The sequence below is a fragment of the Abramis brama genome (assembly GCF_963993115.1).
Source record: "Abramis brama genome assembly, chromosome: 9".
Lineage (NCBI taxonomy): Eukaryota > Metazoa > Chordata > Actinopteri > Cypriniformes > Leuciscidae > Abramis > Abramis brama.
Window position 1 is genome coordinate 37,778,009 of NC_139971.1, and position 27,602 is coordinate 37,805,610.

The 27,602-nt window shown below is 37.8% G+C and overlaps 1 protein-coding gene across 3 annotated transcripts in view; it reads right to left on the reverse strand.

The window, feature by feature from the left end:
* Positions 1 to 27,602, reverse strand: part of sema4ba (sema domain, immunoglobulin domain (Ig), transmembrane domain (TM) and short cytoplasmic domain, (semaphorin) 4Ba) — a 69,897-nt gene that overhangs the window by 35,637 nt on the left and 6,658 nt on the right. Inside the window, exon 1 of one of the 3 annotated variants that reach the window (XM_084123785.1) lies at positions 22,928 to 23,118. The exons of the other annotated variants lie outside the window; for them this stretch is intronic. The gene's annotated coding sequence lies outside the window, so the exon portion shown is untranslated. Of the gene's footprint in view, positions 1 to 22,927; positions 23,119 to 27,602 lie in introns of those variants that run through there. 3 annotated transcript variants of the gene reach the window in all.

Below are 27,602 nucleotides of genomic sequence, written 5' to 3' on the forward strand. Positions count from 1 at the left end.
GGTGGTATTGCTTAATAGACGATGGAATATGCCTCATTTTCTGTTTACATGTTAAGTTGCAAAGTTCGGAGAACAGTTGTTTGCCATAATCACCTATCATCATTCATCAGTTCCGTTTCATAAAGCACTGTTCTGAGAATGGATTTTCAACATAATGCCATACAATGTATAATTTCCAGCCTCCTGCTAAGATGACCTCAATTTGCTCCCATTTAGATGAGAAACATAAAGGTGTGGGGTTTGACTTCCAGGCAAATGAAATGGACTGTAAATAAGTTGAATAGCTTTGCACTTGATATGTGATCTATAGTTACTGCGCAGAACCCAACCCTGTCATCAGCCCAATGTCAGTGGGCGAACACTTAAGTGGTTTTCATTACTCTGGCAACGTAGACGAGCCTTTTAAGCACAACCACAAAGCTAATCCAATTTCAATTCCCATTTAGGTTTAGGATTTAATATCAACTTCAAATGTGTATACTTTATTGTTATGAACTGCCAACAGTTAAGGGATAACAAATGGTGTGTGGTATAAAATCAGTATTTGAAGTAGAAGAAAAAGCAGTCTGGCTTTCAACATACAGAATGTAACATATGTCTAAAACATATACTTCAGAAGTATGTTAAATCTTAAAAGGTGTAATTATTGAGTTTTAATTGTGAAAGATATAAACTTAAAGGAATAGTTGACCCAAAAATGAAAATTCTATCATCATTTACTCAGTTGTTCCAAACCTGTATTAATTTCTTTCTTGTGCTGAACACAAAAGAAGACATTTTGAAGAATGTTGGTAACCAGACAGTTTCTGGTGCCCATTGACTTCCATATTCTCTCTCTCTATACGAGTTCATTGGGGACCAGCAACTGTTTGGTTACCGAAATTCTTCAAAATATCCTTTATGCTCAAAAGAAGAAATAACTTCATGCAGGTTTAGAACAACTTATGGGAGAGTAAATGATGACAGAATTTAGAATTTTTGGGTGAACCCTTTAGTACATATGTAGATGGTCCTTATTTGTGCTTTAAAACAAAACTTTAAACGTTAACTCTAATGTAATTTGGCATCAAGCTCTAAGAATGATACTGTAGGCAAATTTACAACCATTGTATAACTGCCAAAAAAGCAAGGATGCTTTGCTCTAATATAGACAACATGAGAGCACAGCACAAGCTGACAGTCCCTGAATGAAAAGAAGACAAAAACAAGGCTACTTTTCCATCTGGAGCACGACAGACCTTGGACTCCCACAGGAAAGATTCACGTCCCAAACGGGAAAACTGCTGCTTGTTTAAACAGCATCTCAAAATCATATTGGCACAGCACGAGGAGATAAACTGATTACAATTGAATGTGGTTTAGATTTCCACAAGTGAGTTTCTGAAGAACTGCTGAATCATTGATGATTGTGGGTTTATCAACATCAGGCAAGTCCTAAAGGAACAAAACACTTTACTACTTGATGTTTATGTCTGATAAGTAGTAGGCTATATGACATCTATTATACCTATGAACAACATATGGCAACAAAGTACCAAAAATGATTCAGCAAGTTTCACATGTAGACAATATGGAGCCTCCAAAGGACAATCTTTGTATAATCTGGTGATAATACATCAACAACCACCACAAAAAGTTAATTTCCCTTTAGAAAAGTTCACAAACTTCATGTGTTTGCTGTATTTTGCATACAGTGTTTCACAAAGTTCCCCTGCATTCCATCTCAGCTCAGACAAGAGATATGTTTACAAGGTCAAACTCCTCCTGCTACTGTCCATATGCTGGGGTTGGAATGTGTCCTGCACTGGTCAAGGCCGTGGCTTCAGCCATATTGGTGTGGGAGGGTCGCTCACCAAGCACCATTAGCCTTCCTAGCGCTCGGAACGCTGGAGCGACGTCCCAGTTGACCAATGGCAATGTGATCTCATTAATTTCAAGTTTTGACAGGAAGAGGATAAATGCTGCCTAGGCACGTGAGGAGCTGAAGTAGGACGCTAAAGGTCTCTGTCATCACAGAGATATAATACATATTTCCCCATTCTTTCTACTGTTTGATTAATGCAGGAGCCATACATCATCTCAATACTCATCCTCAACTGTGAAAAATGATTTATAATCCACAAATCCTAAAATTAACAACCTCAATGAAGAAGCATGATGTTTAAATGTTAATCATTCAGATAAAACCAATGGTAAAACAACTAATTTGGACTAAATTGATATATTTTTTGGTACTTTTTAAGATTTTTAATCAGAAAAACCAGTAAAAAGGACTGATACCCTATAACTTAAATGTCTTTATATGATCTGCAATATAAAAACAAATAACTAATTTGTAGGGTATTTCTTGGAAGGATCTGGGGACAAAGCGTCCTCTAAATTTTTATTCAAATAGTAAAAAGCAATTGCACAAAAAAAAAATCCTGATAAAAAATAGAAGCCAAATGGTTTGCATCATCATAGAAACTTTAATCCTCTGACTAAAGAATAATTAAACTGATAGCAAATGTTACCAAGTACATAAATAATTTCTATTCAGTCAATAATTCTGTGTTCTCCTGATACGTGAGCCATATGTGATGATGGCATCAGATGTCACTTCCTGTATGTCATAAAAATAGAAATGGTTTACTACAGAAACAGCTGTCCAGATTATCAGGTTTGTCAGATGGGATAAAATTATCTTGAAGCAAGGCCAGAGGACTAATGCTTTTCTTCTGTGCAGTATGCAACAGTATCTTCCTCTTCTGGGAAAATAATAATAATAATAATAATAATAATAATTCACCTAAAAAGCACTGCACCCTTAGATACCAGTGTTGTTAATTCAAACTAAACTAAAAACTAAAACATTTTTTTTTTTTTTTTAAATGTTAAAGCTGAAATAAAATATAAAATATACATATTAGATTAAAAAAATAAATAAATAAAAAGTACTCAAATTACATTTAAAAATAACACTCAAAATATTAATAAATATGTGTATTTATTCCTCAATTCACCGAATCAGCAGCGTTTGTGCGTGAGGCGGGATTTGTGGACTCGAGTCACATGACTTTACTTGAACTCTAGTCCCAAATTTTATGACTTGTGACTCGACTCAACATAATTAAAGAAGGCGACTCGACTTAGACTTTGACAACAATGACTCGAGACTTGACTTTATGGCCTATACCTTGAAAACCATAAAGATCAGAGATGTGATCACTCTCTGGTCCCTGGAGCATATGATCAAACCGGAAAGATTAGCACTGCTTTCGCGCTTTGGCTGGCACTGAGCCAGAGAGGGACTCGCTCAGCGAGCGCTTGTCATATATCACAACCGTTCATCGTTTTCAACCACATAATGTTTATTTTATGTTTTAGACATTTAAATACACATAAGTACTAACAAAACTTTTATAATAAAAACCAAAAGGCCTACACTGATGTCTATGGAAGTGGCAATAATAAACCTTTCGGAAAAAATATGAATAGGCTATGTTTTTTTTGCATCAAACACATGTATAGATAACTATTAGTTACTCTATTCTTCTCCCTGTTTACCAAACACACTTTCATGTCTCTTGGGAGAAATGGACGAATTTACATGGTGTATATCCGACATGGTAGCATGGTAGCGCACACAGTTGATCGCTATAGGGGCCATTATATTTCAGCAACTGAAATAAAACCATGTTCCCTCTGTTAAAATCGCATTCCAATGACTTGTTTAAGACTTGAAGCTTAAAGTTGAGGACTTGCAACTTGACATGGACTTGCCTGTCTTGACTTGAGACTTGAATGCAATGACTCAAGACTTAGGCTACTTGTGACTTACAAAACAATAGCCTCTTTTCACGCAGAGATTCCGGAAAATACACTGATGATTTGTCCCGGGATCGTTTGATTTTGGTTCATTCACACTGCCAGTGATTTTCTGGAAACTTCTTCACACACATCCCGTAAAGATCTCATAAAGACACGTGACATCGGATGTGACGTGTAATGTCTCCGCAGCGTCTTAAGTTTGCTTATGATCTGCAATTTGTCTCTCGAGAAACCGCTCGCGCATTTTTTTTTCTGATTTGATCATAAACTAGCGCATCGCGTACCGTTCCACCAGAGAATGTTTAATAAGGCGAGAAGTTTCACTCTCAGTACACTTCCGGCTTCTGAACTGGTTGCAGTTCCACTCTGGTTCCATATGAGGGTGCTCACAGGACGAGTGCAGAATGAATGGAGGTCTATGGCGCTATACACATCAAAATCCACTTTTCTCAGGATATAATTTTTTGTCTAGTAATTTGAATGTTGTATTCGAAAGGAGATGCAAAGAAATTACACATTGCTGGGTGTTAGATTTTTTAGAGTCACTTATTTGCTTTAAAAAGTCTTTTAAAGTGTCAATGACGTCATACACATCGTACGACCAGAGATACTGCTTTACGGCAGTGCTTTACTTCAGTCACTTTGGTGCTTTCGCGCTCTGCACTTTCTTTTCTCTCGAGGCATCGACGACACAGCTGACACAGGTAAATACACGTGCTAGAAGAGTTTTTGTTTTGTTTGTTTTTGGTCCCGCTTCGGATGCCACGATGCCATCAAGCGGTATCTCTGGTCGTAATCAATCCTTCACTGACCAATCAGCGTTCATTAGCAGAATGCTAGCGTGTTATGGGCAACAACAACTCAACCAGTAAGAAATCAAAAGGACTTAAGTACTCGTTCATTCAACTTTCGACCTATAACCCATGTTGAACTTGCAAAACCTACAATCAAATCTGAGATTTCTCAACGGCAATCGGATGAAAGAGACACATTTAGCCGTCTAGCCCCATAGACTCCCATTCATTTTGCACTCATGGGCGATCGCCCCCAGTGGAACTCTGGTGGAACTACAACCAAAATTCGGTACAATAGGACTTAATAAGGAGTGGGCAGGCTCTCCGTAGACGGGCTCTGGTTCCACTAAGCTGCCGAACGATGTCAGCTTCAGCGTCATCACTACGACACACGACTTACGCCATTGGTCCTGCCTTTTGTTCACACAGGGCGCGTTCCGGGATCGATCCCGGGATGTGTTCGCGTTCACACAGAAGGGACACTAGCTATTCTATGGCAATTTTCTGGGATCAACCCTCTGTGTGAAAGGGGCTAATGACTTTGTCCTGTGTGGGTATGTGTCTGTGTATGTGTGAGTGCAGAAGCAGATGTGTGAGATGAGGAATGTGTCCTGACTCAAGGGGACTTTAAAGAATAACTAGCACATGTGTGACAAATCTATGACTCATTGCTCTCAAAGTGCCTTTTGAAACAGTCCATTGCAGAAGTTCTGCAAACTTTAAGATTATATACATATGGACAGCTATGAATCAGAGAACACAACCAATGTGACTCAGCGGCACAGGTACAGACAATAATGCTGACACCTGTTCACATGTACTGTGTCATCAGAGTAAAGTTCAAAATTGGTATCTATTTGACTTCCTGTGCTGTATGGAAACAGTGAATCATGAAGTGCTGGAACTGAGATGAAGTTTTCCTTTTTCCTCATCTCTGAGCTGATCCCCAGACCCAGCTTAGAGTAATTAATGGCCCACTCCTCCCTGGGTGATCGGGCCAGCCTTAATTACATCCATATGTTCCTTCACAGATCTTTAATAGCCTAATTAAATTCTTATTAAATAGCCAAAGCAAAATGGAAAAAATCAAACTCAATTCAAGGCTACGTCTACATTAATCCAGATACATTCAAAAACGTTTGTCTCAAAACGTTTACCGTCCACACTAGCGTTTTCAAGCATTTGCCAAAACGTTCTCATCCACAATGAAATGTCGGAAAACGCTAAATTCACCTTACTGCGCATTGCGTAAACCCTCATAAAAGCTAACTGAGATGATACAGACGGAACAGACATCAAAGTTTTCATGCTATTCTTCTGGCAGGAACATTTTATTTAGCAAAATATCTCTCCATTCACTGATGCCGCAGGACAGCAAATGCGAGTTAAATCAACTTTGCAGGACTGTGATATGAAGTGTGTGTAAAGTAACACATCTTTAGCAAAAGTGTGATATATATATATATATATATATATATATATATATATATATATATATATATATATATATATATATATATATATATATATATATATATCGGTTCAATATGAGTCAAATGACTAAACATGCGTCATCGTTTTCAAACACCTCCATTTTCAGTCCACTCTTCAATGCGAAAATGCCGTTTTAAAATTTATCCACTTGGAAAAACGTTTTCAAAAAGCTCAGTTTTCGCAGGACATAAACGCCATCTTAGGGTACGTTTACACGACAACGATAGGCTTAAAACGGAGAGGTTTTTCCTTCGAGTTTTCCGCGTACAGACACCATTGTCAAAACGATCCCCATTCACAAGGATCCGTGAAAACGACTAAAATGGCTGTATTCTGCTGCCAGGCCAGTAGATGGCGATTAAACACTATGGACTGAACACTTAATACGCATAAACATGACGTCATCGTTTTCACAGATTCGCATTTTTGTTGTTTACACGGAGTTTGCGTTTTCAGGCACCCAAAACGGCGTCGTCGTGTAAACAGCCCCTCAGTGTGGACGGAAGGCCAAAACAAAGATAAAAAGATGCGTTTTCAAAAGAAAACGTATTAGTGTGGACAAGGCCCAAGGTTAAAAATGTTTAAAAAGGAAAAATTTTCAGGCAAGACTTCTCAGATGAAAACCATTACATTTTAGTTCAATTAAATGGGTGACCTTACTAGATAAATGTGGATAAAATGTAAAATATGACCATGAAATGGCCCAGGAATATCATTACCTCTGTCTCTAAAAAGTAAAATACTTCTAACAGGGACAGAGTCAGATGTGCAAATATTTCTAGCTGAGATTCATTATGTCCTCTCACTCCTGCCTAGAAATTTCCATAACAGATGTGAGGTCTGTGAAATGTAGAACAGCACAGAAGTAGCTGCGAAAAGACCTGCTAATGCCATCATCTCTTTGTCAGGTAAAACGATATTTAAATGAAAAGCTGTTTCTTGATTTGGGTGCATATTTAATCATCTCACTGGTTGAATTAACATGATAATTGATACCAGATCAGCATTCTTAAAGGGATAGTTCACCAAAAAATAAAAGCCTAAATTCAATCTGTTCATCATATAAAGCGATCGTGTCTCTTCAGAATATTTTAACTAAACCGCTCAATTCAAATGGAATATTTTTTACTTTATTAACTTTTTGAAGCGTCAAAGTGGTAGTTGCGTAGCTGTCAATGGAGGGACAGAAAGCTCTTAGATTTCATCAAAAAGATCCGAAGATGAACGAAAGTCTAACGGGTTTAGAAACGACATGAGGATGAGTAATTAATGACAGAATAAAATGTATTGGGTGAACTATCCCTTTAAGGCCGTTTCACACCAAGGATGATAACTATAATGATATAGTTCTAAAAATAATTCTAAATCTCCAGCTGATGTACGATAAAAGCACTGGCAGCCAATCAGAACCCATCTTGCTTTAATGAGCTCAAGCATTTAAAGTGGCAGACAACAAAACTGCAGTGCGCGGCTGTGCGCTTAAAATAAACAGAACGATACACATACTGTACATGTACAATTGACCACTGGTGTGGATGCTAATATAGTTATTGTTCTTGAAACAGGCCGTTACAGTTGTGTTCTCCACTCAGGTCTTTAGGCTAATACTACTCACTGCTCCATGCTGGACAGAAACAATGTGTGGACTGTTAACGGATGTAGACCTACTTGAATGCCAAAGGGTAATTTGAGCAATTTCAATATAATTAGACTTGTAATGCTACTAGTGTCACAGCACTGACTCATCTCTGATGGCATCCCCACTTCTTTCAGTTTTATTTTGAGAGAAACAAAGATTTGCAGCACATTGAAGAACTGCCGTGGTTTTCCAAGAAATCAGCCTCATTGGAATTTGTTACAAAGAAATGCAGTTCTCAGAAATGGATATATAAAACAGCTTCTCAGATGGAGAAGCCAGAAATCTCAATGAACAGAATGCAACAGGTGGAGTTTTGCCATTTCACCATTCAATGTGTTTTACATTTTCCCCCGCAAGTGCTAAATTAAAACAGGATGATCATATAAAGCGTCTCACTTATTATTAGATTATGTTAGTGACCTGATTTCTAAGATTATGATTGTGTAGATAGAGTGTGATTTGGCACTGACTCTCTTCTTCTGCCTTTTTTCCAGGCACTCAGACAAAATCTCAGAGTGAAAGTCAGCCTATAACTCATATTAAGAATTTTAAGTGTTTTAAAATGCATATATATATATGCATATATATTTGCAATACATTAGAGAAATGAATAGTATGTTTAAAAAAATATCATGGGCACAGACATGATGGGATCATATGACCAGCCAAATGCTACTCTTTTTTTATCACACAACCAACTAAATCAATAAATAAATGAAATAAAAAAAGAAAATGGCAGAAATATAGAAAAAAAGGGGAAATTAACTAACAATTACAAATTATGTTATATAAAGTGCGACTTGAACAACAGGTGTGGAGATTTGACAGTTGCTATTATTAGCAGTCAGTCAGTTGTGCTGCAAAACGGTAAACGTTGTTTACACACAACAACTCAAAATTATTCACACTTGCTTCTAATGATGTGATCAAACCAACTGCACAAAATATAAGCCAGCACAAAGCGCACAGGTGGCAGAGGCGCACTGAATGTTGATGCCAACAATGGATGGAAACAATCTCAAACAAAGAGGGAGAGGAGGAAGAGGATGAGGACGAGAAAGAGCAAGGTGTGGAGAGTGTTGTCAAGGCTGGGTCTGGCACACCAGAGGGGTTTTTCCTTTGCCTGGAGTGTTTAATGCAGTGGGAAAATGGGTGCAGTTTTCAAGCAATTGTGAAATACTGTAAAATCCACAAGCCCAAAGTCACTAATAAGTGCTACGTGTCAGTATAAGCCCAGGACGACTGCCATATCATGCCAAAATAAACAAAGAAGTCCCTGTGCTCCTTTAAAAATCCTAAAATGTACAAAAGGGGACACTTATTAGTTAACCCCATCCAGTAATTCTGTAAGTGGATCGTCCTTAGGGGAAGTAACCTTGATGATTTTCTGGAAGTGGTCTTAATCCATGAGGAGCTCTCTCTTTCTCACAGCCCGGTTTGAGCAAAGGGAGTATCTATGCCTCATCTCTAGTTGATCTATTCTGCACTGGTTGAGACATGATGCATAGAATGTCAACCTCAAATACAAAAGATTTCCTTTATAAAAGTCAAGACCTGGGTTGTATGTTTCTTTTGATGTAATCTAATCTATTCTACGGAAGCTATCAACACAATTAGAGGCTCTTGGGGTTGCCAGTTGTTCAATAAAAAAATAACACCACTTGAAGGTTTTCAGATATGAATTTAACCATATTTAGTTAAAATGAAGACGCAAAATGGGCCTCCCTTACATTATTTACAGCATTGTGTTGTTCTTGGGTCAAATCTCACTATGGTTATTATTTTATGAACAACGACTGTTCTTTCTGTGCTGGAGCAGCTGGCATAAGTGATAGTGTGTAATTACTCAAGTAAATAATGCATGACGACATTTGCTTTGATATCTACACTGCGCAGGGTTTAATTACATTGATTACAGCTGTGCAACTTCAGCGTGTCTGTACAATGGGATTCTAGGAGATTCCCTGCAAAGATCTGCTCAAATGATTATTTCTAAAATAAGCAATGACTGCATGGGAGTTTTAACACATCCATCTTTACATACAGAAAAAGAGGCCTGCCTTCTATTAATTAAAGGTCCACTGTGATTTTGGTCCAATAGGATTCTCATGCCAGCTGGACCTTTTTAAACAGTGGCTTTGTATGAAAACCAAAGGCAGCTGCATTGCTACCCAGTCAGGCAATGACTTCACAGGCAACGTATAAAGGCATCTCTTAAGGAAACGTTTAGACCGTGTTTTCAGCCAGTATCGAACTCTTACTGCTCTAAATCATATCATACAGCTGTTGCAGAAGTCAAACATCTGTGTCTTCTGAGAATCTTAACTCCATACCGTGCGAACTCGCTCAGAATTCATTTGCGCAATTACTGTGTCAGCGGCATTTTAAAAGCATTGCAGGGACAGAAGAAAAGTGCTCAGAGGTCTCACGTCGAGTCCCGCAGTCCAGTAATGATGTTCTGTGGAGGCAGTTCATTTTCTTGTAGCCTAACATCAATAGAGGCGATAGAGCACTTGGAAATTACAGAGATGTTCACTAATAAAGCTCTGACAGTAAGGGCATGGAGCTGTCAGCACATTTTTTCCCTGCGCTGTTTGCTATATAATGCATAGATATGGCTTGTGGGGTTTCATGCAATGGCTATCAGGGGACTAGAGAAAGTTTCTGCTTTAGATCCTCCAGGAATCCCGGTATAATTACATACAAACCAGTCTGGAAGAATGCCAGTGCCCTGCAGTCTTGGAATCTACCGGCCTCCCACTGTGTCTGTGGTGAGGTTAATATAATAAATATTTGTTTATAAATACAGAAAAATCAAGACAGATCATGAGCTTCTTATGCAGACAAAAGGAAAACCAACCATAATTAAACAAATATTAATATGTAATATTAAAATTAATAATAAATAATTATTTATATATTTCTATATCAAAAATAAATAAAAATATTCATATTAAAATTAGATTTAAAGAAGGGATAGATATTAGCATTTATGTGATATCCACAAACGTTTTGAGCCAGTTGTTTTAGAAGTTAAGCACATGGAGTGACGTTTGCGTGGCACAGGTGAAGAGAGCTGTAAATGTAGTCTGGTTTTAAAAGTAGGTCACGGCCTGCATTACCACTTTACTTCCATTTCTAAATGTTTCCAATTGTTCAGTATTATCTCACCGTCATTTACGGTGGTGGTAATATTGGTCTGGGTGCTGATAAGGGCACTGCAAACTAAAGAAGGTCTGTGCTACTGCTTCCTGTTATGCCTGAGCTACTGGCAGTACGATAATAGTTATATTTATAGACCAATATATTCTCTATATTTTTTATATTTCTACCACAATTAAAGCATACTAAGAAAGGCTTCAGAATATAGTTAATCAAAGTTAAATCAAGAAAAGAAGCCTGGTCCAATCCTTCAGGAACATTCATCTTTTTTCAAAGAAAATAATCCATTGAAAAACAATCTTATTTTTCTATTATTGTGTGATAAATGTTTTTTTGGCTGAGGCAGGAAAAATTCTGTTCACTGGCTCCTTGTGATTTTTAATACACGTTTGATCATCCAAACGATTTGTAATTTATTCCTTCTTTTTATCCCACACTTTGTTATTACTTTGTGGATACAGATCTACAACTGATGATTCTAACAAAGCATGCTGGTGGTATTCTTTTATTGTGTGTTTTCTGCTATAGATGGTGTAGCGCGGAGAAAATGCCTGCATTCCTGGGACTTAACATGCATAAGACAGATGTTTAGGGTGCTGGTAAGTGTGCTACACCCATCAATCACATCAAAGGGCCAATAGTGTGGTGTGTGAGGGGGCCTTATAGCTCTCGGCCCCTCCTAATGGCCGTCAATATCTCTACCATCACTCAAACTGTCTTTCACAGCAAGTCAGATTCCTGCCAGTGCCTCCTTAACCCTCCTAACAGATGGAGCTCTAACTCCATAGACATCAGTAAAAACTATTTCTAATATCTTCACTCTTATAGTATTAGTGCTAGTCACAGTCGTGAGCTTGATTAGTCATTCAGTCAGAGGGAGTCAGTGTGCACAGACACGTCTCTCAGCAAGTGGGTGTTAAAAGCCCCAGCGACTAAAGACCCATGGCCATACTTGCTCTTCAACAATATTTAACATGTTTGATATGATTATGATATATATATATATATATATATATATATATATATATGTATGTGTGTGTGTGTGTGTGTGTGTGTATGTGTGTGATATACTAAAAAATAACTAAAAAATATATAAAATAAAATAAAATAAAATTAAATAAAATTAAATAAAATAAAATAAAATAAAATAAAATAAAATAAAATAAAATAAAATAAAATAAAATAAAATAAAATAAAATAAAATAAAATAAAATAAAATAAAATAAAATAAGGCTACTTCAGGTTCACCTGATCACTAAAATCAACTAAATGTAAAAATGAAGAAAAAAACAAAAAACAAAAACAACCCTAAACCTGGTCCTGACCTTTATCTAAGTGATGGTCTACACTTTTTTACGTGCATCAGAGCACACTCATCTCTTCGATCTCTATTTTCACATTCTGCTGAATCTGATAGCTGATCTGAATCTAAAAAGCATTTTATGTGGGCTTTCCACATGCAGCTAGATAACCCTTTACTGTTAATCAAAGATTGATTACCATTAATTACTGCCCTTCGTTTGGAAGCAACCCAAAAGCATCCAAACGATTGAATGCATGACATAATCCCCCAGCAGAGTTGAGGCGGAAAGACTGCGGCAAGCCGTTTCTATGGCTGTGAGTCCCAACACTGCAGTCAGTCTGTGCTCTGCCTGACAAGAGCTCTTGTCGATGAGATGAAATGCACTCTGCTTTAGACAGCAAACTTCAAATACCCATTACTGAGATTAAATCTCTCAAAACCATGCATGCAAAATCTATCAGCAGCACTTTGCAATTGGATCAGCATTTCGACTATTAGCAGGAGCTCTTGATTCACTGGTAGTGGGAATTTATTCATGCAGTGCTCACGCTGTTACAAAAGAAACCTGAGGGTCATTTGGGGTTTTACTCTGCCGTAACTAAAGCCTGCCCCGTGCAAACACTGACTGGTGGGTGATCTCATTGCAGGCGGTTCAATGAAACACGCTCATTCTAGGGCCAAAGAGCGCAGTGTCACCCAGGCAGCGGCATCTCAATCATTCCTGTGATCCAAACAATCCCTCACAACTATAAGATATTTTGAGTAAATTCCACTCCACGCACATTTAAGTCCTAGACGACGGGCTGTGACCCTGGAGGACAGGCTGACCCATAATTAATAGGGCCGACATGGGTCATGTCAATCAAATTGGCAGCTCACTAGCATAATGCTGCTAACCTTTTGAAAAATATATGATTCACGTTTCTGTGTGAGGAAACATTAATTAGAGATATGCATGTTTGCATCCATAAGAATGTTACCTCCCCTTCTGAAAAATATGTGCTTTTATTTATTACGGAGACTTTACAGTCCCAATTTACAGAGATCTGCAGTGGGTCAGGGTGTTTACATGACAGTGATGTACTTAAAAATGGAAAGGTTTTTCCTTCGTGTTTTTTGCATATAGACGTCTACGTTGGCATACACAGAGTTGTGTAGTTGGAGATGTTAGAATTTGCCGTATGTAAAGAATGCGTCTCTGCTGGTCGTTATAGTGTTGCAGTAAATCTACACTTTGCTGGATAAGCGTTAATAAACTCAGTAACTTGAGCAGCACAAACACAGTCCTGTAGTCCGCCATTGTTGTTTTGGTTGTCAATTACTTGCGCATGCCTATAGACTGAACGCGTAAGTGCATGACGTCACCGTTTTCACGAATTCGCGTTTTTGTAGTTTACACAGAGACTTTATTGGAGCTCCAGGGCTTGACATTAACACCCACCAACCCACCAAATGCGGGTCAGTGGATTTCAGCAGTGGTGTGTTACGCAGTCACTCCTACTAGCCACTTTGGCTGGTTGAATTTTATATATAATATATACATTTTTCAATTGTAGTCTTTTAAAAAGACATCTGAAATAGTTAACTAAGTCCAATGTGGTGTTGTCAAAAATATCGATTTTTCGTCACATATCGATACTGAAACGCTTCCAATACTCCACAGATTTTCCACAGAATAGATAGGCTACACATTGCCAGCTGCACTTTCTCGCTCTCTCATCTCTCTGACATCAAGTCGATACACAAACCTGCCTCCCTTCACTCACTCGTTTCATTTGCTCCGAATGAATATTGTTGGTGTTCCAGGGCTTGATTTTCGGTGTGGGATTGAGCGAATTGTGCATAATTTCACTAATTTACACATATTTTGTGCTCACACCAAAAGTGTGTGCACATAAAGCCACCTCTCATCACTAAATTGAGTTCTTTTTTCACTGCTTATTGCACTTAAACAGTCAAATACACACAAAACACAGTCAGTTATGTTTTAAGTGAACATAAACAATTGAGAAAGAAAACGCATGCGTATAATGGAACAGTATAATGGATCGGTACGTCAGGTCTTAAATTTTCACTTTTAAATCCGTTTTCAAAAGTTTGCATTTTCAGGCCCCCAAAATGCTGTTGTTGTGCAAATGAATGGCCAAAACGTATAAAAAGTTTAAAGTTTTTAGTTGAAGACGATGGTGTGTAAACGGTCCCTCAGATGGCAATTTACAAAACATTGATGTCTAATTGGTGGGTAGGTGTTCAGAAAGATTTACCACAGCCCAAGTTGAGACGTGATGAAAGTCCAGTTAATCCAGTATGAAACAACAAGTTCCAACACCACCTCTTTTACAAGCCGCTTAAAGGAAACGCTTTTCATGAGCATATTATTGTGGAGAGGTGTGAGGAAGCAAAATACTAAATGAAGAGCTTTTTATGAAAGGAAGTACCAAAATACATGTTCTAGTTTCACCTTTGAGGTGTGACTGAGTTAGTAATTTAATAGTGATTGCACCACCCAGCTCAGGTTATGCAGGTCAGAACTGATGGGACGGAAGATGATAATGAAATTACGCGTTACAGGCAAATTAATCTGGTGTTTCTGTGCCAATTGACAACTCAACCTGATTCACATGCCTGATCATTTTTGTTTAAGATCCAGAGGAGTTGATCCAATACTTCAGATTGCCAGGAACCAGACATAAATCTTGATGTGTGTTGAGATTGTATTGAGGACCAGTCGTAGCCTGTTGTTATCACTCTCATTTCTAGGTTAATCTGAAAATCAGACAAATTTGGATAATTTTCAGAAGATATAGAGCTTTTTGTTGCTTCGATCCCAAAATTAAGCTGGGTACAGTACAACCGATCCTTTTCAGCAGAACATGCAACATCAAAAGGGAAATTAAAATCTTAGCAGAATGTTTTTCAACAGACATGAGAGACATTTTCAGCTGCCAGACATATAAGTACGCATGCTTTGATCTCACTCATATTACAGTCCTGATAGCAGGATAAAGGCCCATCTCTCTACAGCTCTTTGAAGCAGCACTGAGCTCTTAGCAGTAGATGATGCAGAAAATGTTCAAAAACACAGAAAAAAAGGTATTTCAGACTTAAGGAATTTGGAAAACACCATCAACCAACAGTTTGATTATATAGAAAATAAGGCTATAATAAGGCTAGAAGACACCTGAATGGATGAGCAGAAATGAGACCTACAAATTTGCTAACCTAGAAATGAAATGGTCCAAAAAAAAACTGTATGTTGATATATATACTATATAAATTGTATAAAGTGATTAACTGTATAATAAAACACTGCATAGTAAATTAAATATACATTTATTCTTATTAAGTTTTTCTCTTTCTTGTTGTTTGAGTAACAAAATAAATTTGGATGCTGTCACTTTAAGACCGATCCAATATACTTGTGTGTTTTCTTTCTCAACTGTTTACGTTCACATAAGGCATAAATGACTGTTTACACTTGCAAAGACATGGTCACTTTGACAAATAAGTATGTGTATTTAAGCATTCAAGCCCAATTAGTCAGCAATAAACACTCAGGTCAGTTCTTAAGTGCTTTATGAGCAGTGGCTTCATGTGTGCACGTCTCTCAGACAGCACTGAGATGCAATCTCTGACAGCTCGCGCATATAGCGAAATGAGTTATTTTGTTGCTTACTGCCCTTCAATGGTTAGCAATCTTGTTTTTAAACCACAATACTTAAAAAACGCATGCAAACTATACGCTTTCGTGACTGCGGAGCACAGCAACGTCACGTGAGCCACGTAACCGCGACAGAGACGATAGTCAAAATCTCTACCTATTGACAATTTCTACCGGTTAATCGTGTCTACCGGTATTTCGCCCACTCCTAGTCTGAATGTATAAAATATAATAATAATAATAAAAAAACCTATTCAATTAAACTTAAAATTAAAACTTAATCAATCACAGCAAACTTCCACAGATATTTAAAAGAAAAGATTTTAATTATTAAATGATTATTGATATATTAAATTAATCTAAAGGTGGAGTCACATTAGTGAAATTATAAGGATGCAATTATAAACAATATAATATAAACATGCAAAATCATGCCTGTTCATGATGACAGTATATCCAATATGATTGTACCTATTGTATGAACAGCAGAGGCCAAAATGCTGTCATCGCTGCAACAGAACGAATTAAGCTGTTCGTCGACATCTAAAGCACAAGTACAGGACCTCGGCCTCTATAAACATGCCACATCTTTGATCCACTTTAATAAATCATTCAAACAGCAAGCGTATCCTACCTCTCTCTCTACCTCTCTCGCCTCTTTCTATACAAGCACAAGTTAGGGATGCCTGGACTGCAGTGCACTTTTCACGCAGGAAGCTTTCAGGCTGTTGTTGGTTTAAAGCACATTGTTCCAGTTGGTTTCCCTTCACATACAGTACAGTTACACACACACACACACGCTCAAGCTTCTGCATAGGTAGAAAAATGGTGAATGGCTGCCTTAAAAAATGTGACAATGGGGCATTGCTGGACTCTTTTGTGGGCATATGGGTTTTGAAAAGCACAACTTTTTCCTCTATGTCTCAACCAGGGGCCCAGGGCCCACATGGGGGCCTCAGCAAACTTCCAACACAGAAGGACTTATTAATTTAAGTGATTACATGCATAAATGATTATTAATATAGGAAAATTGCCAGTCACATAAGTGAAACTGTGCGCAGTCACATTAGAAAACCTTTAGCAAAATTTTGCAAGCAAAAAAAAACAGAAGTCACTTTCAAACGAAACAGCTTTCTGTTGGTCAATGTGGCAAATCCGTGTGCCCAACTTGAAGCTGTTGCTCAAATTTGCTGAACAATGGTAAATGAAATTGCACCTTGAAGAACGAATATTGTATATTTGAATATTGTACTGGGCAACAAGAGTAAAAAGGTTGAGAAACATTGCTCTATGTAAAATATCTCTGAAATCAATGTATTTGCAGTGTTATCTAATGGAATGTAAACTTTAGCATGCAGGCGTCCTAACTTGCACTCAGCAAATTTTAAACGCTACAGTTCCGGTCATCCCTTTACTCCTTCTCAGTCACATGATCAGCATACATACTGGCAAGGTTACAGTGGCTTTAAATCATTAAATATCTCCAAAATAAACCTGTCGGCTCAGATCAGGTATCAGAGGTAGCACAATAAACGGTTTGCTGAAGTGGAGCAGAACAGTTGTGGTGTGAATCTCTGCATGGTCAGGGTAAGGTATGGGAAGCCATTAGTTGAGTAAAGGCCACAATCTGGAATGCTCTGAGAAGATATCAGATCACAGGCCGTCTGTGTCAGTGTCCTCGGTGGGGTTACGACTAGGCTAAAGTCCATTAATCAACTGGACTAACTAACGAATGCCATTTTAACTGCGCATGCAAACTAATACACATGATTCGCACACACATACCACATTCTCAATAGTGTAAGAGTCACGGACACGCTTCAATGTCCCGGCCTGTTTAAAATAGACCTGCATAATACATGAAACGCAGACACGCAAGAGGAACAGGTGTGAGACAGAAGGTGTCAAAGTGTGTGTGTGACAGCAGCAGCAGCAGACTAAGAAAACAGACATTCTTGCCCTCTTCAAATGTGCCTGTGAACGACCATTAAAGGTCCCGTATTATGCCCCTTTTCACAAGATGTAAAATAAGTCTCTGATGTCCCCAGAGTGTGTATGTGAAGTTTCAGCTCAAAATACCCAACAGATAATTTTTTACAGCATGTTTAAATTGTCATTTTTTGGGGCTCAGAAAAACGCGCTGTTTTAGTGTGTGCCCTTTAAATGCAAATAAGTTGCTGCTGGATGACCCAGGGGGCGGAGCTTCATGAGCTCGTGCTCAGTCTCTCAGGACAATTTCATCTCACGGAATGATGATAATATCAGAAACTCTCAGTAACGATGTTCATTTCGAGTCGGACAATAATGCCTACAGAGTCAGAGTGCTGTATAGAGATGGAACAGGTATAGTTTAGTAGTTTAATTACGGTTATTATAACGTATTTGTCATCTGCTTGTATGTATCCATTATTTATTAATAGCCTACAAGTCTGCTGTCTGAATAATGATCAAACATATACTGATGAGTTTAATAAAGTTTATTGTACATCACACAAAAGATGAAGCGTCAGTTTTACTTCAGAAAATCACCGTAAGAGCTGAGTAAACACAGTAAGTTATAAGAAGTGCGCAAGTACATAAACGAATTTCGGTAGAGTTGAGGGAGCATTCCTGTGGGCGGAGGTTAGTCAAAAAACGGTTCTAGTGACGTCATTAAAGAAGGAAGTAGAGGGATGTAGTCCAAACGGGCCGTTCGATGTAGGCGACTTCTGTTAAATAAAATATCTCGCTTGGCATTGAACTTTGAGCTTTATAATTTTACAGATATTATTTATGCTCTTCGGGATCACGAAGAACGGGACCTTTAAAACTCCAAAAGATTGAGCACTTAAAAATCAAATATTGTGTCATACCAAAAAGCTCCCTCTGCTGACGGGATTTCTTTCTGTTTCTTTCCAGCTCGCTCTCTCTTATCAGGGTCAGAAGCCACTGAGAGACAAGCAGGCAAATGCTAACTTTTGGTCGGTTTCCAGCTCCAGAACAAGTTCCCACGTAAAAGCCCCTGGGAGGGAGAGAGCATGACTGGGAAAACCAGAGGGAAGGCTTGTGACGTCCCTTAAAGACGCATGTTTAAAGACTTCCCAGCAGTGAGTAAAAACACAGTGGCTGATCTCCCCCCAGGCCTCAATTACTGCTTGCTTTACAAGACTCAAAACACATGAACCCTATCAGAGCTTCTGACGCTCATTCCCACTATCTGTCACCCACACATCATGCGTTTATTAGTTATTTCAGTGGGTTATGCATGTTCTCCCTGCTGAAGAAAAAGGTGAAACCAGTCTAAATTGGTTTTAGGTGGTCTTTTAGTTGGTATTTGGCTAATTTGGCCGAAAAATTTTCTCAAAACCCCAAATTACTCAAAAGACAGTCTGGGGGGCCACCTAAAACCAGAAAAGCAGCTACGTCTGGTTCAGTCATACATCTCTCATGCTTAAAAGGTTTAAAGTTTAAAAAAACAGCCTAAGATGGTTAGCACAATCATACAGCTCTCTGGTCTTAGCTGGTCTTACAGACTTGACCAGCTGAAAAGTGCAAAAAACACTTTAAAACCAGCTTGGGAGACCATATAAGATCAGCAAAACCAAAAAGATGCCAAAAATATGTTTTTGGCAGCTCTCAATGCTTTAAAAAAAACTGATAAACCAGGCTAAGCTGGTTTGCGGGTTTAAGATGGCCAAACTGGTGTTTAGCTAAACTGGTCTTACAGACTGACCAGCTAAAGAGTTCCCAAACGCCTCTAAAACCAGCCAAAAGACCATCATGGAAAGGAAATGGTCACCCCTGCTGAAAAAAAAACTGCTTCACACAACAGTTAACAAGTTTAAGCTGGTCTTAATTGGTTAAAGCTGGAGCTAGTTTAACTGGGTAGCCAACTGGTATGACCAGTAGAAAAGTAATCAAACCACTCTAAAACCAGCCAACAGGCGAACCTGACCAGGCTGAGAGACCAGATAAGACCATCAAACCACCTTAAGGTCATTCAACTGTCCATGCTGAATAAAATAAAAATAATAAACCAGCAGAAGGTGATTTGCTGGTCTTAGCCGGTTTCATTTGGGTGGCCAGCTAGTTTTCCCAGCCTGATTAGCTGCCCAAAACCTCTTTAAAACCAGCCAACAAAATGAGCCTGACCAAGCTGGGAGACCAACAAAGACCAGCAAACCAGCTTCAGCTATTTTTTTATTTTTCAGCTGGTATGGCACAATCATACAGCATCATTCTTAGCATCATTATAACTGTCAGACATTGTGTTTGTGTGTTATTGTGTCTGTCCCTCAAGAGTGTGTTGCAACACTCAGTTTGAGCTCCTGCCAGAAGAATCTAAAAGCAAATAAGACTAGCGCTTATTTACATTCCTTGATTCTACAACCAGAGCCGATAACTGACCCAGTTCTTTAATCCATCCACGTTAAAAATCTCTTACACTCACACATACACATGCAGAGGCAGTTATATAGTAGCCAGCCAAGCAGGAGGAATCGAAGCTAAAGCTGGAAAAATAGCCTTGGGATCTGATGACTGGGATGAGAAACAGGTGGTGTGTAGAGGCCAGAGAATGGGGAGCTTTATATTCTGTAAAGATACTACGAAGAGATACAGCCTGCCTTGACATAATATGTAACAGGTTAATGCTACAAAGTCAGTAGGTTCTTTTTTCTGTGCATCATCTTATTCTTATTTGCTCCTAGGAGATCAAGTGAGACCAGCAAACCAGCTTAAAATGGTTAAAGCAGTTATTTAAATGTCTGTAAGTTTCAGAAGGGCCAGATAACTTGTCCAAATACCCATTCAGATGCACTCCCTGACTTATAAACTTTGTCTAAGACTTATATGCCCTCCCTGACTTATAGTAACTTTGTCTGTTGTCTAGTAGTTTATGGTGTTGTATTGTGTGTGACAGGAGCTGTAGTCAAGCTGTGCACTATTGATATAACAGGCACCGGTTTTTACCAACTAGCCAAACACGTTCTGACAGCCTCACACAGGCCGACCATTGTCAAGGCTCCTGTAGCCAGAATGCTATTGCCAGCTACTGTCTTTATGGATCAGAGCAAAGAAAAACACAGGGGAAAGGCTAACAGTGCAGTCAGTCCTCTCTCCCTGATGCTCTTCTTTCATCTCATCTTTTCCACCTCTACTGTCAGGCTCCAAACTTTCCAAAAACTTTTCAAAAAATTACCATTCCCTCCAAGTCTTCAGAGAGAAGTAGGTCTAGATTGTAAAGGCATGAACTTTCAGTTCTTTGAAGATGGCTAAAATTGCTGCGTTTGTTACCGTTCCCTTCAATTCTCAGACTGGAGTGGTTATCTTCCATGTGCAGCAGTCCAACAAGCTGCTGGCTAAAAAGAAAAGAAATCTCTCATTGGACATGAGTGTAATGTGCAGATTTGCACTGATTGCACATGCTCACATGAATACAAATATGGTCATCCATGACGACCAATGCTGGGGTCTTTATATTAAAGCACAAACCAAAACTGTTCGAAACCTCTATGACCTTCCTCCTTCTGTGGAACACAAAAGAAGATATTTTGAAGAATGTTTTAACAGTTTTGTCCATACAATGAAAGTCAATGGGGTCCAAAATAACAAGGTTGGACCCCATTGACATTTCCAATAGATTTTTTTTTTTTTAAACACTGAGAAATGTTTTTCTTAATATCTTCTGGTGTTCTACAGAATAAAGAAAGTCATACAGGCTAGGAAGCACATTAGGGTGAATAATGATGAAAATGTTTTGAACTACCCTTGAGAAAAAGAAGTGCTCTTAATTGTATTGAATGAGCACTTGCAGTGTACATCACGTCTTAAAAGCATGTTTTAAACAAAACGGTACTTAAAGATGATATATTATTAATGAAATAAAAGGCCACTTAATTGTACTTAAAGAGAGTACACTTTCATGTTTCTTAACATGTTTTTAAAAAACTTTATACTTTGTAACAATGTAAAATTAAAAGTTTTACTTTAAAGTACATTTTAAATCATTACGGTTTAATAATCTTTTGTCACGCTTTATAAAAGTACACTTATTTTGATGTGTTGAGCCCAGAAAGCACTCCAAAGTTCAGCTTATTGCATTTAATATCAATTTAAACTATAATATATATTCATTTAATTTTAAAGTAGGTTATTTCTGTAATAAGTAAAGGCTTTTTTTTTTTAAAGGCAAGGGTATTGGTTTAATTTCAGTTTCAGTATTTCAAATTAATATTCCACCCTAAATACTTTTTTTACTGAGAAAACCAACCCACATGTCAAAAAAATACCGTATTTCATTGAAATGGTTTCATATTTACTTCTGTGGGAGGCTTAGGGTGGTAATACATTGATAGTCACTAATCTATGAATGACTAAACAGGCTATAAGTTTGCATTTCCTGACAAACACCTGCAGTGTTCACTCCCCTACATGCCCTTGACCAAATCACAGATCTCTAAAGATGCCAAAACCACATGAGCTTTTAATGGAGAACCTCACACTTCTCACTTTCCAATTTTTCCCTTCACTTGCAAAGTTCTGAGTTCATGGAAAGTTCCTCCGTGCTGACACCACCGCCTGCCACATAAACGCTCCCGTCCGCTGGCAGAGAGTGTGTGCAACGATAAAAACTCCACAGATCAAGAGACAGAGCTTTAAGCTTCTCCAAGAGCTCGTATGCACTGGCCAAACCAAACTGCAACACACCCTGCAAAACTGATCGCTTGAAACCAAACCCAAACAAACTGAGGCACTTGAGGCACCCATGCAAACAGAAGCAGACTGAGCTCGCTGTCCTGTGATCCGCCACAACAGGCTATCACCTTGCAGATAAGGTCTTACAGTAGAGGGATTGTCTTGTGTCAGCACACACCCTCCCCCTCAATCCCTCCCGTCCCGTCCCAGCAGCCCCTTGCAATAACAAACCCCCGTGCAGCAACGCCACTCGCCTGGAGCGTCTAACAGGAGTGCGGCGCTATAAAACCCTTTCATTTGCACACTAACCAAACACTTCCCGCGGACAGGAATCAATCATTAACAGCAACCGGTTAAAGCCACTGAAGCAAGTAGCGCTGACTACTTACTCTCTTTCAGACACAGTTTTCCAGCACGTTCCTCACAAGAAAAAAAGAAATCCCAATGGAAATCAGAGTCCTTAGGGATTGTCAATAGATCCAGCTTTGAGACTGCCAGTATCAGCTGTTTATAGGTCTGGATGTGGGATTGGTAGGACAGTGCTCACACACCCGCTCTGTCTGAGACTGAGTGTGTATCTGACACGCTGGTGTAGTAAAACCTCCCTCTGCCTTAATCACTGCTCCTCCCCTCACACTCACATAGTACGAGAAGCAGAGAGAGAGAGAGAGAGAGAGAGAGAGAGAGAGAGACAGAGGGGCGGTAGACAGCACTGCCCTTGATAATCATTACAAAGACTAAAGGGAAACCACAAGAATACTTGATAACCTTAGGCCCTGTTACACCTGGTATTATCCTTTTGGTCGATTGGATCACAATTGGACGACACTAAATACAGGTGTAAACGGGGTCTAAAACGTTTTGAGCTTGTCCACTTTCGACCACTTCCAGAGGTATTGCTTTCGATGTGTAAACGCTCATGTGTTCGAAACAGCCACAAAAGACGCCTACTATCCGCCTACTGACCTAATGCATAAACATTATGGGAAGTGATTTCTAACACACACTCACAGTGTTCGGCGAGGTCTTAAGGCTGTCAGAGCATAAACGAAAGCTGCTGCTCTCCGTGTGTTTTTCCATCATCTTCGGGCACGTTCATATGTTCATTGCATGAGCTTATTTTGTCCATTAGATCGAAAGATCTGAAAAAAAAACCATACATTTACCCGCCCATAGACCCTCATCTCAAAGAAATCAGGATAGGTGGTTGAAAGTGGACAAAAAAGACGGATTAAAACACCAGGTGTAAACGTGTATGTGTCTCCCTCGTCTACTTGTGATCCGATCGACCAAAACGCATCTTAAAACCAGCTGTAAAAAACGGGGCCATAGTTTCAGTACTGGTGGTCACTTAAACATGAATTACACGACTTAAACTGGAATTTTCAACAATGCTAATCTTTCTAAGCTTAAATGATTAAAACAGCAGAACTACTTGAAAGCATTCACTGTAAAAAGTGATCAGTTGACTTACTTAAAATAGTGAGGAAACCGATGCCTTAAAATTATTGAGTAAATAAACTTCATCTGTAATGGAAAAAATTATGTTATGTGAACTTGACAATTCCACATAACTTAATTTTTTTATTACGCATGCAGTTTATTTATTAATAATTTTAAGGCAATGGGTTTCCTCACTTTTTTCAAGTTACTGATCACATTTTATAGTGCATGAATAAAATAAGAAATAAAAAAAAAACAGCTAGAAAGGAGTGATATAAAAATAAAAGCATTTTCAAACTGGAACTAAAAGCTGAATAATGTTCACGCTGTTTAGAGGCAGAGCAAGAGTTTAGTTTATGATACGAAAGACTTACAAACAATAAAATAATTAAATATTCGATGTTGGTGGGACTAAATGTAAAAGTTTAAGAACTCTGGAAAACAATGATCGACAATCCACTACCCTAAATATTTGAATGGGGGATATTTATGAATAAATGAAATTATAAAGAATTATTAATTTATATTAATTTTATTTTATTAAGAATTAATAAATAATTAATTGAAAAATAATATGAAAATAAATAAATAAATCTTTATTTTCTTTATATTATTATTATTATATTATAAAAAAAGTAAACTTTGACCGACCACCATCCTAAATATTTTAAGTAAATATTTCAATATTTTTTATCCCCCTTGATGCCGATGATTAAATTATCCAAATTATTATAATAATTATTATAATAAACTATTTAAAAATTATAATTATTATTATAAATAATTTAAAATGTAATTATATAATAATTATAGTAAATTATAGTAAATAATCATTATATGACATTTAATATATTATTATTATTAATTATAATTTAAGAAATGTTTTAAATTAATATATACATATTTTTTTTATCATGGCTATGTAAGGTGAATTACCTCTGAATGAAATTGCTATTTAAATAAACTTGCCTTGCTTGTTTTGTTACAGTCCCACAAGAAAAGAGATACTGAAACATTTTATAAAACATCATATGAGTTGCAAGACACCATAGTGTAGTCCAATAAAGGTCATTATTTGAAACTAAATACTCCTAAAGTGCAACTGGCACTGCCGGCACCCGGCTCACGTTACAACACCTTCAGTGAACAGAGTTATTACTGGTTGAGTGACAATCACCTCCTAACACAAGCGACATTATTTATTGACCTTATGCATTACAAAGCCTTCTCCCAAAACAGTATTTCCAATCACAGCTTGAAGAGAGACACACATTTTTATGTCAGTTGTTAAAGAAGACTCACATCGGTGTTAAAACCGGTCCTTAAAATGTCACTTAAATGCTTAAAACGGATGGTGCTAGAACGACTGAAAGATATCAGTGACAGATCGTCTAATCATGCCCTAGTTAACAAAAGGAAGAGAACTACAGAGCGCAATAGAGGAACAGTCACAGTTGGGAATCCCTGTGACTGAAATAGTGCCGCTAAGTATTAAGGGGAAATGCTAAGCAGGCAGATGGAATAGTAGGTTTGGGGTGTCAGGCGTCGGGATGCCGTCATTAGGAGATGGGGGACGGGCCAAATGCAGACACAAGCATGTCGAGAGAACCGGGAAGCTGAGCTGAGACACTTTTCAGCCTCTTACTTACAGACGCCAGATGCCGACTGGGACTCCGCCCCTTTACACCAGTCAGCCCTGGTCTATCATTACGCATGTCAGTTTGAAAACAACTCAATGTAGTTACCCACAAAAAGAAAAAAGAATAATCTATTATAAAGCGTAATTCTTCGATGGTCCTCTTTAGACATTCTACTAACTATAAGTAACTTTGCAACTACATGTCGACTAAGTTTCATTAGTATTAGTAGACTGTCTGCTTAATATCTGCTAACACTTTATTTTGATGCCCCAACAGACATTCTACTAACTATAAGTAACTTTGCAACTACATGTCAACACGAATCCTAACACCTAACAGTCTACTACTCTAATGAGAGTTAATAAGTTACTAATAGTTAGTAGAATGTCTAAAGTAGACTATCGAAATAAAGTGTTACCAAAGGAAAAAAAAGGATAGAAAAAAAAATTAAGTTCTAATGATCCCTTTTCAACTATAAAGAACCTTTTGTGGAATGGAAACGTTTTTTATGGAACTGTCAACGGCAAATAAAACCTTAAAGGGTTCATTTGGACTTAAGAACATTTGGACTAAACTGCTCAATTGATATGGATTAGTTTTATGATCTCTTTATGAACTTTTTGAAGTGTAAAAGTGGTTGCGTAGCTGTCAATGGAGGGACAGAAAACTCTCAGAATTCATCAAAAAGATCTTCATTTGTGTTCTGAAGATGAACGAAAGTCTTACAGGTTTGTAACGACATGAGGGTGAGTAATTAATGACAGTATTTTCATTTTTGGGTGAATTTTTAAGAGTGTCAATTGATTCAATTGATGTAACCTAAGAAAATACGTGAAAAAATTCACTTCTCCTAAGTCATGATGCATTTTAGTGGGCTAAACTCATTTCCATCCACTTCCTTCCCATCATCAAGTTTGCATTTAGCTGTCAGTCATTTGAGTTACATTTTTTTTATTTGGAAACTTTTGTATAATCACTTTTTGTAATTAAACATGGACAGAACTTATGTGGCTTGCCTTAAATGCCAAATCATGAATCATGACATATCATGACTTTCAGACTTACATATAAAGATTCACCCATAAAGAATTTGTCATTTGACTTACGAGCAGCTAAAATCATGCAAACTTCATTATCAGCACCCTACAGATCACCCGAGTGGATTTTTCCCCTCTCTGAACCTCTTGGTTGACTGATGTGGCGTGAACATCTTCCAGACAGCTTTGCCGTGGTCCCCTCGGTCTCATTTGTCATCTGAAGTTAAACTCCCAGGGCTTCATGTGCACCCAGCAAGGGGAAGCATTGGCACAAAAGTTTTCGGCTCTGTTAATCTCTCTATAGGGGGTGTGTAATCCCCTAAATTGGAACACAGATTAGAGTTGTTTAGATTATTCAGAACTGACATCTTTAAAGGTATAGTTCACCCACAATTAAAAATTCTGAAAATATACTCACAGTCATGTCCTTCCTAACCTGTATGACTTTATTTATTCTTCTGCAAAACACAAAAGATATATATATATTTTTTTAAATATATCAGTCTTTTTGAGCCAAACAATAAATATTAAATATAAGTAAATAACAATAACAAGGTATTTTTAAGAATTTGTCTGCCCATACAATGAAATTCAGTGGGGTCCAACACAGTATTGGACCCCATTGAATTTCATTGTATGGGCAGACAAATTCTTAAAAATACCTTGTTTTGTGTTCCACAGAAGAAGAAAGTCACACAGGAGTAAATTATTTTAATTTTTGTATTAAATAAACAGAATCTTCATTTTAAGCCCGCCTTGTTTAACCAGGGAAGTGATGCTTATTTTCTTAATATTTTAATAAAAAACTTATTTTCTCAAATTAACATGTGTTCACTTAAGTATATTATTTTCTTAAATAAGCACACTGAAATAACCTGAGCATCAATATTCTTATCAGGGACAAATAGTTATTCTGACCTCTATAGATTTGAATGGGTATTGCA